This window comes from Oncorhynchus tshawytscha, linkage group LG05 (assembly GCF_018296145.1).
Source record: "Oncorhynchus tshawytscha isolate Ot180627B linkage group LG05, Otsh_v2.0, whole genome shotgun sequence".
Classification (NCBI taxonomy): Eukaryota; Metazoa; Chordata; class Actinopteri; order Salmoniformes; family Salmonidae; genus Oncorhynchus; species Oncorhynchus tshawytscha.
Window position 1 is genome coordinate 31101751 of NC_056433.1, and position 13233 is coordinate 31114983.

Consider the following 13233-nt stretch of genomic DNA (forward strand, 5'->3'; position numbering starts at 1 on the left):
TGTGAAGGCCGGCGGAATTCTGGCAAAGACTATGTTCTTTTATCTCAGCATGTCTACAGAGTCTCCCTTCTCCCTGTTTTTGTTTGCTTGGAAATACTGCAGACTGTTCTCAGAAGAAACTGTTTAACCAAGCATTTACAGTGGCTAAGAAATGGAGTGCTATTAATTGGAAGGTTGGTTATCCTCCCACAATGGATGGAATCAATGTCCAGTTATGTATTACTAGATATGATTTATTACAAGATTATGGGTATACAACTTTCATAAGGTCTGGATGCCTTGCAGGGAATACTGTACGACAAAAGGAGTCTGTATTGAAAACATGCCCACGTCAGAGGAGATAGCTATTTAGGCAACCCCTAGCTGCTGGGCTGCTCAGTCCTGGCCCTGGGGGTCTACCGTACTGTTGGTTGTCACTCTGGCCTTGGCGTAACACACCTGAAACCAATAATTAATATTTCACTAAGATCCTAAGGCTGAGTGGGGTGTGATGGGTTGGGGCGCTGCAGGGCCTTCGACCCCTAGGTGAAGGATGGGGTGACCCCGCTATGTGGTGTGCAAGTAAAAAGAGCTCTGCAGTACTATTAGGCCTATGATATGAAATTCACTGAACAAAAATGTCCATTCTTATCATTCACTTAAACATATTTAATAATGATATCTTACCTAGCTTGATGACAGTGGGCATTTTTGCTTACTTTTTGTTGTTCTAAATAGAGATGGCTAGAAGGCCCATGGGACTAATTCGATTGTGTATAAATTATCTTTAGATGCCCCAGAAAATGGGAGGACCCCAAGACCCCACCAAGTTATGTTCCCCCACTTCTAAAACCAAAGTTGCGCCCCTGGATGATGGTGTTATCAAACCTAACCAGTTGGCCTGTAAATCGAAAAGCCATTGTTTAACCTGACTGCGGAGAACCAATGAGTGCAATTGTCGTTTTCCCCTTGAAATGTCTGAATATCGAAGCCCAATAATAGACCTAGCTTAGGTCTCTCTCAAGGCAGGCCGCCATTTGCGGATACCGCCAGCGTGCCAGCGATAACGGACTGATAGGAACTATAATGACGGTATCTGTCAACACAATATATAACTGTTTACTTATTCATGGATGGATTACGGCTACTTACTCAACCAATTCGCTTCCATTTGCGAGGCGTCACTGTACTAGATAAGCGTTAATGATGCATTAGCTGTCCAGAAGCGTCGAGTTGCACTGTCCTCTCCTCAGAGGACCGTTTCATCATCTTAACCTCTTGAGCTTATGGCTCAATACTGCCCCGTTGGAGGAAGTGCGTGCCCATAGTAAACTGAAAATATTTTTTCCAAAATTGCTAATATATGCATATAATAATAATTATTGAATAGAAAACACTCTAAAGTTTCTAAAACCGTTTAAATTATGTCTGTATGTAAAGCAGAACTCTCAGGGCAGCCTTTCTCCCAAACTCTCTCTTGTCAAGAGAAAAGTTGGGTCAACTTTGACGTCATCGCCCCCACCCTTCCCAGGCAGCTACCGATCTGGGAACAGTATGTATTTGTTCAGCGCGATGTCTGCTTTCAATTGGCACGTTCATTGTTTGAATTTCGCGCTCCCTCATCCTTTGGCGGGCGAAAATGCCCGGTTCACTCTCACATACATGCACTCTATTGCGCGCGGCCGATTTGGGGAACGTTCTTTTCCAATAGACACCAGTTGAAGCCGGTTCGTTTGTTCGCGATGATCATTGTTTTACATGATAAAAACATCATTTTGCTCGATTCTGCACTTAGTTTGACCAGTTTAGTCAACATATAATATGTAATTTTGAAGTTTGATTGCGCAAGAGTGCGGGACCAGAAGGAGCAGAAGTTATTTTGGGTGCATTTCAGCTGAAGCTGTTAGCATATGCTAATACAAAGACGCACAACTTGAAACCAAACGATGTATTGGGTAAGTATGACTCCTTCTACGTCTTCTGATCGAAGAACATCAAAGGTAAGGGAATATTTATGTGGTTATTTTGGGTTTCTGTGGACTCCAAACGTAGAGGAGACACTGCTAATATCTGAGCGCCGACTCATAGCATAGACTAGTGAACGAATTCTGTAACGTTAAAAATAAATGTAACACAGCGGTTGTATTAAGAAGAAGTGTATCTTTGTAACTATATGTAGAACATGTATATTTAGTCATGTTTATGGCTTGTTATCTGACGTTATCTGTCCGAGCTATCATAATTTCTCCGGACATTTTGAGTAGCATTTTTTGAAATGTCGTCATTGTAAACAGAGATTTATGGATATTAATGGCATATTATTGAAAAAAAAAAAAAATGTACTGTGTAACATGTAATATTACTGTCATCTGATGAAGATTTTCAAAAGGTTAGTGAATTATTTATTTTTTAATCCTACTTTTAAATTTTATATTTTCTGGGACAAAATGGCCGCCGCTTGCATTTTGTTTCGGTGGTGGTCTAATATAAATGTGTGCTATGTTTTCGCCGTAAAACATTTTAGAAATCTGACTTGCTGGGTAGATGAACAAGGTGTTTATCTTTCATTTGAGCTATTGGACTTGTGTAGGTGTGGAGGTTAAATATGTCTAAGAATATTTTTTCACATTTTGCGTTATGCTAATGAGCTTGAGCCGTAGTCACGATCCCGGATCCGGGATGGGTAGCATCAAGAGGTTAACAGCCAAGTGTTGCTACAAAGTTTATTGCTAGAAATAGTCAAGCTAACAAAGGATTCAGGTAGGCATATGCTGCACAAAAAGTTATGGGCAGCATCCCTCTTAATTCAGGCTGGTCTCCTAGACTGGACATAGTAAACAAATATCCGGGACACTCAAATGTGTATGATATGTTACGTTTAGTATAGTAACATAACACAGTTAAAGGGCAATTCTGCCACTTTTCAACCTCATATCCAGCATCAAACCAGTATCTATATACATGAAAACAGCATTGTGGTTAAAAAGACAAGAAGAAAGTGTTTCTCTGTGACATCACAGAGTAGGATTAAAAGATGATTTTCGTTTAAAAAATGATTTTCAAAACCTGAAATGAGTTTCTAGCCCAAAGGGTGGGTATGTTCTTGTTCCCCATGTCACCGTGAATCTCATAGTGTTTGAAAATCACTTCATTTTTATGTTTTATCTTTTGATGATGTCATCGGGTAGAACTTTTTTTTACCTTGGCAGTTTTCACATATGTTGACACTGATATTGTGCTGGAGATAATGAAAATTAAGTTAAAAAGTGGTGTAGTTGCCCCTTAAGGCAAAAACTAAAGCAGGGTGGTTAGTTGGTTGGGTGGGCGTATAATGCGAACGTCTACCAACCAAAAGGTTGAGTGTTCGAATCTCATCAAGGACAACTTTAGCTACTTAGCAACTACAGTATATATACAAAAGTATGTTGAAAGCAATTCAAATTAGTGCATTCAGCTATTTCCGCCACAACCGTCTCTGGCAGGTGTGGAAAATAGAGCACACAGTCATGCAATTTCCACAGACAAACATTGGCAGAAGAATGGCCTTACTGAAAAGCTCAGTGACTTTCAACGTGGCACTGTCATAGGATGCCACCTTTCCAACATGACAGTTTGTCAAATTTCTGCCCTGCTAGAGCTGCCCCGGTCAACGGTAAGTGTTGTGATTGTGAAGTGGAAATGTCTAGGAGCAACAACGGCTCAGCTGCAAAGTGATAGACCACACAAGCTCACAGAACGTGACCGCCGAATGCTGAAGCGCGTAGCATGTAAATATCATCTGTCCTCAGTTGCAACACTCACTACCTAGTTCCAAACTGTCTCTGGAAGAATCGTCAGCACAATAACTGTTTGTTGGGAACTTCATGGAATAGTTTTCCATGGTCGAGCAGCCGCACACAATAATCACCTTGCGAAATGTCACGGGTCGGCTGGAGTGGTGTAAATCTCACTGACAAAAGTACTTTGGAACAGTGGAAACGTTGTTCTCTGGAGTGATGAATCACGCTTCACCATCTGGCAGTCCGGTGGCCAAATCTGGGTTTGGCAGATGCCAGGAGAACACTACCTGCCCCAATGCATAGTGCCAATTGTAAAGTTTGGTGGAGGAGGAATAATGGTCTGGGGCAGTTTTTCATGGTCCGGGCTAGGCCCCTTAGTACCAGTGAAGGGTCATCTTAACGTTACAGTATACAATAACATTCAAGACTATTCTGTGTTTCCAACATTGTGGAAACTGTTTGGGGAAGGCCTTTTCCTGTTTCAGCATGACAATGCCCCCGTCCACAAAGTGAGATCCATACAGAAATGGTTTGTCGATATCAATGTGGAAGAACTTGACTGGCCTGCACAGAGCGCTGATCTCAACCCCGTCAAACACCTTTGGGATGAACGCCGACTGTGAGCCAGTGTCCGACCTCACTAATGCTCTTGTGGCTGAATGGAAGCAAGTCCCCACAGCAATGTTCCAACATCTAGTGGAAAGCCTTCTCAGAAAAGTGGAGACTGTTTTAGCATCAAAGGGGGGGGACCAACTTCATATTAATGCCCATGATTTTGGAAGGAGATGTTCGACGACAGGTACTGTCCATATATTTTGTTCATGTAGTGTACTTACAACTTTCTAGCTACTTTTCAATTACTTGGCATGTTAGCTAACCCTTCCCCTAACCCTAACCCTAACCACTAACCATTTAACCTAACTGCTAACATTAACCCGAACATCCTACACTGTAAAAAAAATATTCTGGGGTGATTTGAAATTGATTAATTTTTTGGTTTTTTACATACACTCAAAATTTGTACTATTTTCTATATTGTAGAATAATAGTGAAAACATAAAAACTATGAAATAACACATATGGAATCATGTAGTAACCAAATAAAGTGTATTATATATTTGAGATTCTTCAAATTGCCACCCTTTGCCTTGATGACAGCTTTGCACACTCTTGGCACTCTCTCCGCTTCCTTCACCTGGAATGCATTTCAATGAACAGGTGTGCCTTCTTAAAAGATCATTTGTTGAATGTATTTCCTTATTAATGCTTTTGAGCCAATCAGTTGTGTTTTGACAAGGAAGTTAGCCCTATTTGGTAAAATACCAAGTCCATAATATGTCAGGAAAAGCTCATATTAATAAGCAAAGAGAAATGGCAATCCATCATTACTTTAAGAAATGAAGGTCAGTCAATACAGAACATTTCAAGAACTTTGCAAGTTTCTTCAAGTGCAGTCGGATAAACCATCAAGTGCTATGATGAAACTGGCTCTCATGAGGACCGCCACAAGAGTTACCTCTGCTACAGAGGATAAGTTCATTAGAGTTACCAGCCTCAGAAATTTCTTCACAGAGTTCATGTAACAGACACATCTCAACATCAACTGTTCAGAGGGGACTGTGTGAATCAGGCCTTCATGATCGAATTGCTGCAAAGAAACCACTACTAAAGGACACCAATAACAAGAGACTTGCTTGGGCCAAGAAACACGAGCAATGGACATTAGACAGGTTGTCATGACTTCTGCCGAAGTCGATGCCCCTCCTTGTTCGTGCAGTGCTCAGCGATCGACATCACCAGTCTTCTAGCCATCATTGATCCATTTTTCATTTTCCATTGGTTTTGTCTTGTCTTCCTACACACCTGGTTTCAATCCCATTCATTAGCTGTTATGTATTTAACTCTCTGTTTCCCCTCATGTCTCTGTCAGAGATCGTTTGTTGTTCAGATTTCGTGTTGTTTGTATTGGTGCGCGACGGGTCCTCGTACCCACTTTGTTTTATATTAGTCATAGTTTTTGAGTGATGTTTTGTTTAAAGTAATTAAATAACTCCATTCCACTAAGTTTGATTCTCCTGCGCCTGACTTCCCTGCCACCTATGCACATGACTGACACAGGTGGAAATTTTACCCTTGGTCTGGAGTCCAAATTTGAGGTTTTTGGTTCCAACCGCCGTGTCTTTGTGAAACGCGGTGTGGGTGAACAGATGATATACGCATTTGTATTTCCCACCGTAACAAATGGAAGAGGAGGTGTTATGGTGATGACACTGTCTGTGATTTATTTAGAATTCAAGACGCTTAACCAGCATGGCTACCACACCATTCGGCAGCGATAGGCCATCCCATCTGGTTTGGGCTTAGTGGGACTGTCATTTGTTAGCTGCAGGCTGTGTAGGGCTATTTTACCAAGAAGAAGAGTGATGGAGTGCTGCATCAGATAATCTGGCCTCCACAATCCCCTGACCTCAACCAAATTGAGATATTTTGGGATGAGTCGGACCGTAGAGTGAAGGAAAAGCGGCCAACAAGTGCTCAGCATATGTGGGAACTCCTTCAAGACTATTGGAAAAGCATTACAGGTGAAGCTGGTTGAGACAATGTCAAGAGTGTGCAAAGCAACGGGTGGCAACGGGTGGCTATTTGAAGAATCTGTATGACACTTTTTTGATTACTTCTTTATTCCATATGTGTCATTTCATAGTTTTGATGTCTTCACTTTTATTCTGCAATGTAGAAAACAGTAAAAAATTAAGAAAAACCCTTGAATGAGTAGGTGTTCTAAAACCTTTGACCGTTAGTGTATACTTAATACAAATGAATGAAAGTTGTTCAAAAAATCTAACTTTATATGTTGCTCAAAATTTAAGTATATTTTATGATGATAACCAAAAATAGAGAACATTTTGTGATTGAACTCTTTGGTTTTAATTACCTTGTACTTCCTGAAATGCATTTCGCACCCACCACTACTCCAACAAGCTGAAGCCTGTTTTTTTCGCACCGTCATTGTTGGATTTGACTTCAAGTAAGGTAAGAGCTGTTTTTACCATGATAAAGTATTGGATATCAGTTGATGACTCATAAATGTTTTTGGCTTGTATGCGGAATAAAATTTGCTAGCCTGTCCTGTAACATTAAATCCAATGCTAGCTAACAAGTAATGTTATCCCTGAATATGGCTAGCTTCCATACATAGAGACATAGCTAAAAGCTAGCTAGCTAACCTCGTTGCTTTTGTCATTTTAAATTCAAAGCGGATCGAGCTGGCCAATTGCCTCTAGAATTTAGAAATGGCTAAGAATAGCTATGTAGCTTGTTTTAACTCTAATTTGCAAGTTAGCTAGATAGATTTCGGGGGCTTCTAACCCAAAACATGCCTGACTCTGTTCTCATAATCGTGTATTGTGTAATGCAAAAATAAATTACGGTTCTGGCTATGGTGGTAATGTTAATTAAAGTCATGTCTGAGTACTGCTGTAGCTCTGTGTACATAACTAGCTAACGTTAGCTAGCAAGCTAGTAATAACATGTGGAATTCCCTAATTAGCTGGCGTGTTAGCTACTAGGAAATCCCACGTGTTGCTAGCTAGCTATGTAGACGGAGCTACAGCAGTAGGACACACACATTACTAACTAGCTAGCTAATTACCACAACATTATTTTAATAGCATGTCAATATGTTTTCAGCAATTAGATTGACTCCTTGCTAGTCGTGATGAGCAATTCATTGGAATTTCGGGTTGGTTACAATTATGACATTGAAATATTAAGTCTATCCTGGGTGTTCAAACTTCTAGTTGAAAATGTTGACAAATGTTCTGGACTGGAGGGAGACTCTGGCGGATCCGGACTGGAGGGAGACTCTGGCGGATCCGGACTGGAGGGAGACTCTGGCGGATCCGGACTGGAGGGAGACTCTGGCGGATCCGGACTGGAGGGAGACTCTGGCGGATCCGGACTGGAGGGAGACTCTGGCGGATCCGGACTGGAGGGAGACTCTGGCGGATCCGGACTGGAGGGAGACTCTGGCGGATCCGGACTGGAGGGAGACTCTGGCGGATCCGGACTGGAGGGAGACTCTGGCGGATCCGGACTGGAGGGAGACTCTGGCGGATCCGGACTGGAGGGAGACTCTGGCGGATCCGGACTGGAGGGAGACTCTGGCGGATCCGGACTGGAGGGAGACTCTGGCGGATCCGGACTGGAGGGAGACTCTGGCGGATCCGGACTGGAGGGAGACTCTGGCGGATCCGGACTGGAGGGAGACTCTGGCGGATCCGGACTGGAGGGAGACTCTGGCGGATCCGGACTGGAGGGAGACTCTGGCGGATCCGGACAGGAGGGAGACTCTGGCGGATCCGGACTGGAGGGAGACTCTGGCGGATCCGGACTGGAGGGAGACTCTGGCGGATCCGGACTGGAGGGAGACTCTGGCGGATCCGGACTGGAGGGAGACTCTGGCGGATCCGGACTGGAGGGAGACTCTGGCGGATCCGGACTGGAGGGACCCGTCGTGGTAGGTTCCGGACTGGAGGGACCCGTCGTGGGAGGTTCCGGACCTGCGACCCGTCGTGGGAGGTTCCGGACTGCGACCCGTCGTGGGAGGTTGCGGACTGCGGCCCGTCGTGGGAGGTTCCGGACTGCGACCCGTCGTGGGAGGTTCCGGACCTGCGACCCGTTGTGGGAGGTTCCGGACTGCGACCCGTCGTGGGAGGTTGCGGACTGCGGCCCGTCGTGGGAGGTTCCGGACTGCGGCCCGTCGTGGGAGGTTCCGGACTGCGGCCCGTCGTGGGAGGTTCCGGTCTGCGGCCCGTCGTGGGAGGTTCCGGTCTGCGGCCCGTCGTGGGAGGTTCCAGTCTGTAGACTGTCGCCGGACTATCTGGACTGGGTACTCTCGCCGGACGCTCTGGACTGGCGAGGCGCACTGTAGGCCTGGTGCGTGGTGCCGGCACTGGTGGTACCGGGCTGGGAACACGCACCTCAGGGCGAGTGTGAGGAGCAGGAACAGGGAGTAATGGACCCTGGAGACGCACTGGAGGCCTGGTGCGTGGTACCGGAACTGGTGGTACTGGGCTGGGGACACGCACCTCAGGGCGAGTGCGGGGAGGAGGGACAGGGCGTACAGGGCTCTGGAGACGCACAGGAAGCCTGGTGTGTGGTGTTGGCACTGGTGGTACTGGGCTGGGGACACGCACCTCAGGGCGAGTGCGGGGAGCAGGCACAGGACGTACTGGGCTGTGGAGGCGTACTGGAGGTCTGGAGTGTAGAGCTGACACAACCCGTCCTGGCTGGATGTTTATGTTTACCCTGCAAATGCAGGGCGCTGGCACAGGATGCACAGGGCTGTACAGACTCACAGTACGCAGAGCCGGCGCAGGATATCCTGGTCCATGGAGGTATACTCGAGACCAGGAGCGCTGAGCCGGCACCCTCCTTCCTGGCTGAATGCCCATTCTAGCCCGGCCAATGTGAGGAGCTGGAATAGAGCGCACCGGGCTAGAAATGCACACTGGAGACACTGTCGTTCCACTGCATAACATGGTGCCTGACCAGTAACACGCTCCACATGGTAAGCACGAGGAGTTGGCTTAGGTCTCCTACCTGACTCAGCCAATCTCCTCGTGTGCCACCCCCCCAAGATTTCGGCTGCCTCTCGGGCTTCCGTGCTAGCCGTGTACCCTTATATCGTCGCCGTTCCTCCATTCTCCTGAATCCCTCCTCGCACTGTTCCATAGAATCCCAGGCAGGCACTGGCACTCTCTCTGGATCGATTGACCACCTCTCTCTCTCTCTCTTCCCAGGTTGTTACCCAGTCATCCTTCTCCCGGGTCCATTCTTCCACAAAGCGCTGTTCCTCCCATTCACGCTGCTTGGTACTTGTTTGGTGGGTTATTCTGTCACGTTTGTTGTATGGATGAGACCAAGGCGCAGCGTGATTTGAATACATCTTCTATTTATTAACGAAGAACACTTAAACAAACTTACAAAACAAAGGTGAAGCTATATATGATAAGTGCAGACACAGGCAACTAACACATATACAACAACCCACGAATTACCCAAAGAATATGGCTGCCTAAATATGGTTCCCAATCAGAGACAACGATAAACAGCTGCCTCTGATTGGTTCTCAATCTAGGCAACCATAGACTTACAAAACACCTAGATAGTAACAACCCCATAAACATACAAAACCCCTAGACAGTACAAAAACACATACATCATCCACGTCACACCCTGACCTAACCAAAATAATAAACAAAACAAAGAATACTAAGGTCAGGGCGTGACAAATGTTCATATTTCAATAGCATGACATTTGATATTCATCTCTTAACAGGTGCACATGGAAACCGAATCCCATAAGTCTCTGACAGTTTAACCTCAACGGTATGTATCACACTATATGCTTGATAAAAGTGAGGACGACATACATTAGGGCTACATTTTAGCTATGTGGTTTAGGTGTGTTGTTACTGGTGTAGGCTAATTGCCAAACATCTCGTCAGTGAGAATACTGCATCTCAGAATACTGCTAATATGTTTTTTTGCTTAGGCGTCTGCTCATGAAATGGCAGTGTAAGGTCTGCAAATCTGTGTGTCCCATAAAGGGGGACCTCCTGAAGCATTATAGTCTCCAACGTGGAACATTTGGTCGTCGGCATTCCCTATCACGTCTACATCACAGTTGCCCTGGCTCTTCGCACACATCTATCTAGATGCCACGGAAATTAGGAAACTCTGGGGCCAGGAGTAGTCCCTTCTCTTACGTGTCAAGTTTGCAGCACCCATTATCCTACAGAGAAGGTGTGAATTCAACATGTCAGTCGTCATCTGAAGAATCATGAAACTGTAGTATGTGTGTGTTTGATGGATGTGTGATTTCAGAACAAATATATATGGGAACATTACACACACAAGTTAATATTGTGACCATCCGGCAGATGCATAATACACAATTGTCCCAAAAAATTGGCATATACAATGTCTCAGTGAAATGCATAGATGACTTAGTGGAAGAGCTGCCGTTTTATATTGTGTTTTTTTAAAGTTTTTATGGTGCACAAGACACCTGTCTGATTCATGCCTGTCTGTGTGGAATAATCTATTGCGGAGACCACGAGGATGGCACAGTTCATCACTCCTAAAACATGTAAAGTGAAATTATACATGGTTATATTATGTAAAATAATGGTGCAACACTAAAAACATTTAATATTATTTTACAACAAATGCACTTTCTCCCACGCTGGATATGGTCGCTGTCCGTGGTTCTGAAGCATTATCTTCAGTGCACCGTAGAATTAGCGCATTCCCTGTGTTGCTATGTGCATAATAGCAAAATTAACCATCCTATTGGGATTGATAACAATGCGGCGGCAGCAGCAGCAGAGTTTAGGAAGCCCTTGCTTAGCCTAATTGTCTAAGAAAGTAGGTCTATAATCAATAGCCTAACTGTTAAATGTGCATGGGTTTATAAATCATCCATATATATCTACATAAATACGACAGATCTGGCTTCTGTTGCCTGGTTGAGGGTTTTTTAATAGCCTACTTATTCCATGTGAACCAAGGCTTATGCAATGGCAAAATGTTGGTGAAAGCAATTTCACAGATATGGCTGTTTTTAATCTTTACTGTGTTTTAATAAAGGCTTTACAATTGTTTTCCGTTAGAACAGACTGGTATTACTTTTAATTTACAGTGGCAAGAAAAAGTATGTGAACCTTTTGGAATTACCTGGATTTCTGCATAAATTGGTCATCGAATTTGATCTGATCACGTCAATAGACAAACATAGTGTGCTTTAAACTAATAACACACAAATTATTGTATTTTTCTTGTCTATATTGAATACATAATTTAAACATTCACAGAGTAGGTTGGGGAAAGTATTTGAAGGCTAATGATTTCTCCAAAAGCTAATAGGAGTCAGGGGTCAGCTAACCTTGAGTCCAATCAATGAGACAAGATTGGAGATGTTGGTTAGAGCTGCCTTGCCCTATACAATCCATCACAAAATTTGAGTTTGCTATTCACAAGAAGCATTGCCTGATGTGAACCATGCCTCGAACAAAAAAGATCTCAGAAGTCCTAAGATTAAGAAATGTTGACTTGCATAAAGCTGGAAAGGGTTACAAAAGTATCTCAAAAAGCCTTGATGTTCATCAGTCCACGGTAAGACAAATTGTCTATAAATGGAGAAAGTTCAGCACTGTTGCTACTCTCCTTAGGAGTGTCCATCCTGCAAAGATGACTGCAAGAGCACAGTGCAGAATGCTCAATGAGGTTATGAAGAATCCTAGAGCGTAGGCTAAAGACTTACGGAAATCTCTGGAACATGCTAACATCTCTGTTGACGAGGCTACAATACATAAAACACTAAACAATAATGGTGTTCATGGGATGACACCACGGAGGAAGCCACTGCTGTCCAAAAAAAACATTGCTGCACAGCTGAAGTTTGCAAAAGTGCACCTGGATGTTCCACAGCGCTACTGGCAAAATATTCAGTGGACAGATGAGTTGTTTGGAAGGAACACCATGTGTAGAGAAAAAAAAGGCACAACACACCAAGATCAACCTCATCCCAACTGTAAAGTATGGTGGAGGGAGTATCATGGTTTGGGGCTGCTTTGCTGCCTCAGGTCCTGGACAGCTTGCTATCATCGATGGAAATATTATCAAGACATTTTGCAGGAGAATATTAGGCTGTCTGACTGCCAATTGAAGCTCAACAGAAGTTGGGTGATGCAACAGGACAGCGACCCAAAACACAGAGGTAAATCGACAACAGAGTGGCTTCAACAGAAGAAAATACACCTTCTGGAGTGGCCCAGTCAGAGTCCTGACCTCAACCCAATTTGAGATGCTGTGGCATGACCTCAAGAGAGCAGTTCACACCAGACATACTCTATATATATATATTGTTGAACTGAAACAGTTTTATAAAGAGGAATGGTCCAAAATTTCTCCTGACCGTTGTTCAGGTCTGATCCGCAAATACAGAAAATGTTGGTTGAGGTTAATTCTGCCAAAGGAGGGTCAACCCAGTTATTAAATCCAAGGTTTCTCATACTTTTTCCAACCTGCACTGTGAATGTTTACACGGTGTGCTCAATAAAGACATGAAAACGTATAATTGTTTGTGTGTTATTAGTTTAAGCAGACTGTTTGTCTATTGTTGTGACACATTCTATGAGCAATTTCTGCAGGAATCCAGGGTAATTCCAAAGGGTTCACATATTTTTTCTTGCCGCTGTATGTAGTGTTGTTTACACTCTTCCAAACAGCTAGAAAAATAATATTGTAATTTAACAGCACCTGTTTGTCACAGATAATACAGCCGCTCTCGCTCCTACACCCTCATTTTTATTATTATTATTACTATAATTATTATTATGATCATCATTGTAATAACTCATGTCAATGTCTTTAGTCGGCTTAGTATAGCAGCCTTGTATAACCAACA

At 43.9% G+C, this 13233-nt stretch overlaps 1 protein-coding gene and 1 long non-coding RNA gene across 2 annotated transcripts in view; one reads left to right on the forward strand and one right to left on the reverse strand.

The window, feature by feature from the left end:
* The window catches only part of LOC112250474 (alpha-(1,6)-fucosyltransferase-like), a 152970-nt gene that overhangs the window by 130705 nt on the left and 9032 nt on the right, over window positions 1-13233 (reverse strand). The gene's annotated exons all lie outside the window — the stretch shown is intronic.
* On the forward strand, window positions 6717-11530 carry LOC121846510. The gene is made up of 4 exons (XR_006083402.1): window positions 6717-6791; window positions 9563-9645; window positions 10102-10151; window positions 10373-11530. It is a non-coding gene; the product is annotated as an uncharacterized LOC121846510 (long non-coding RNA).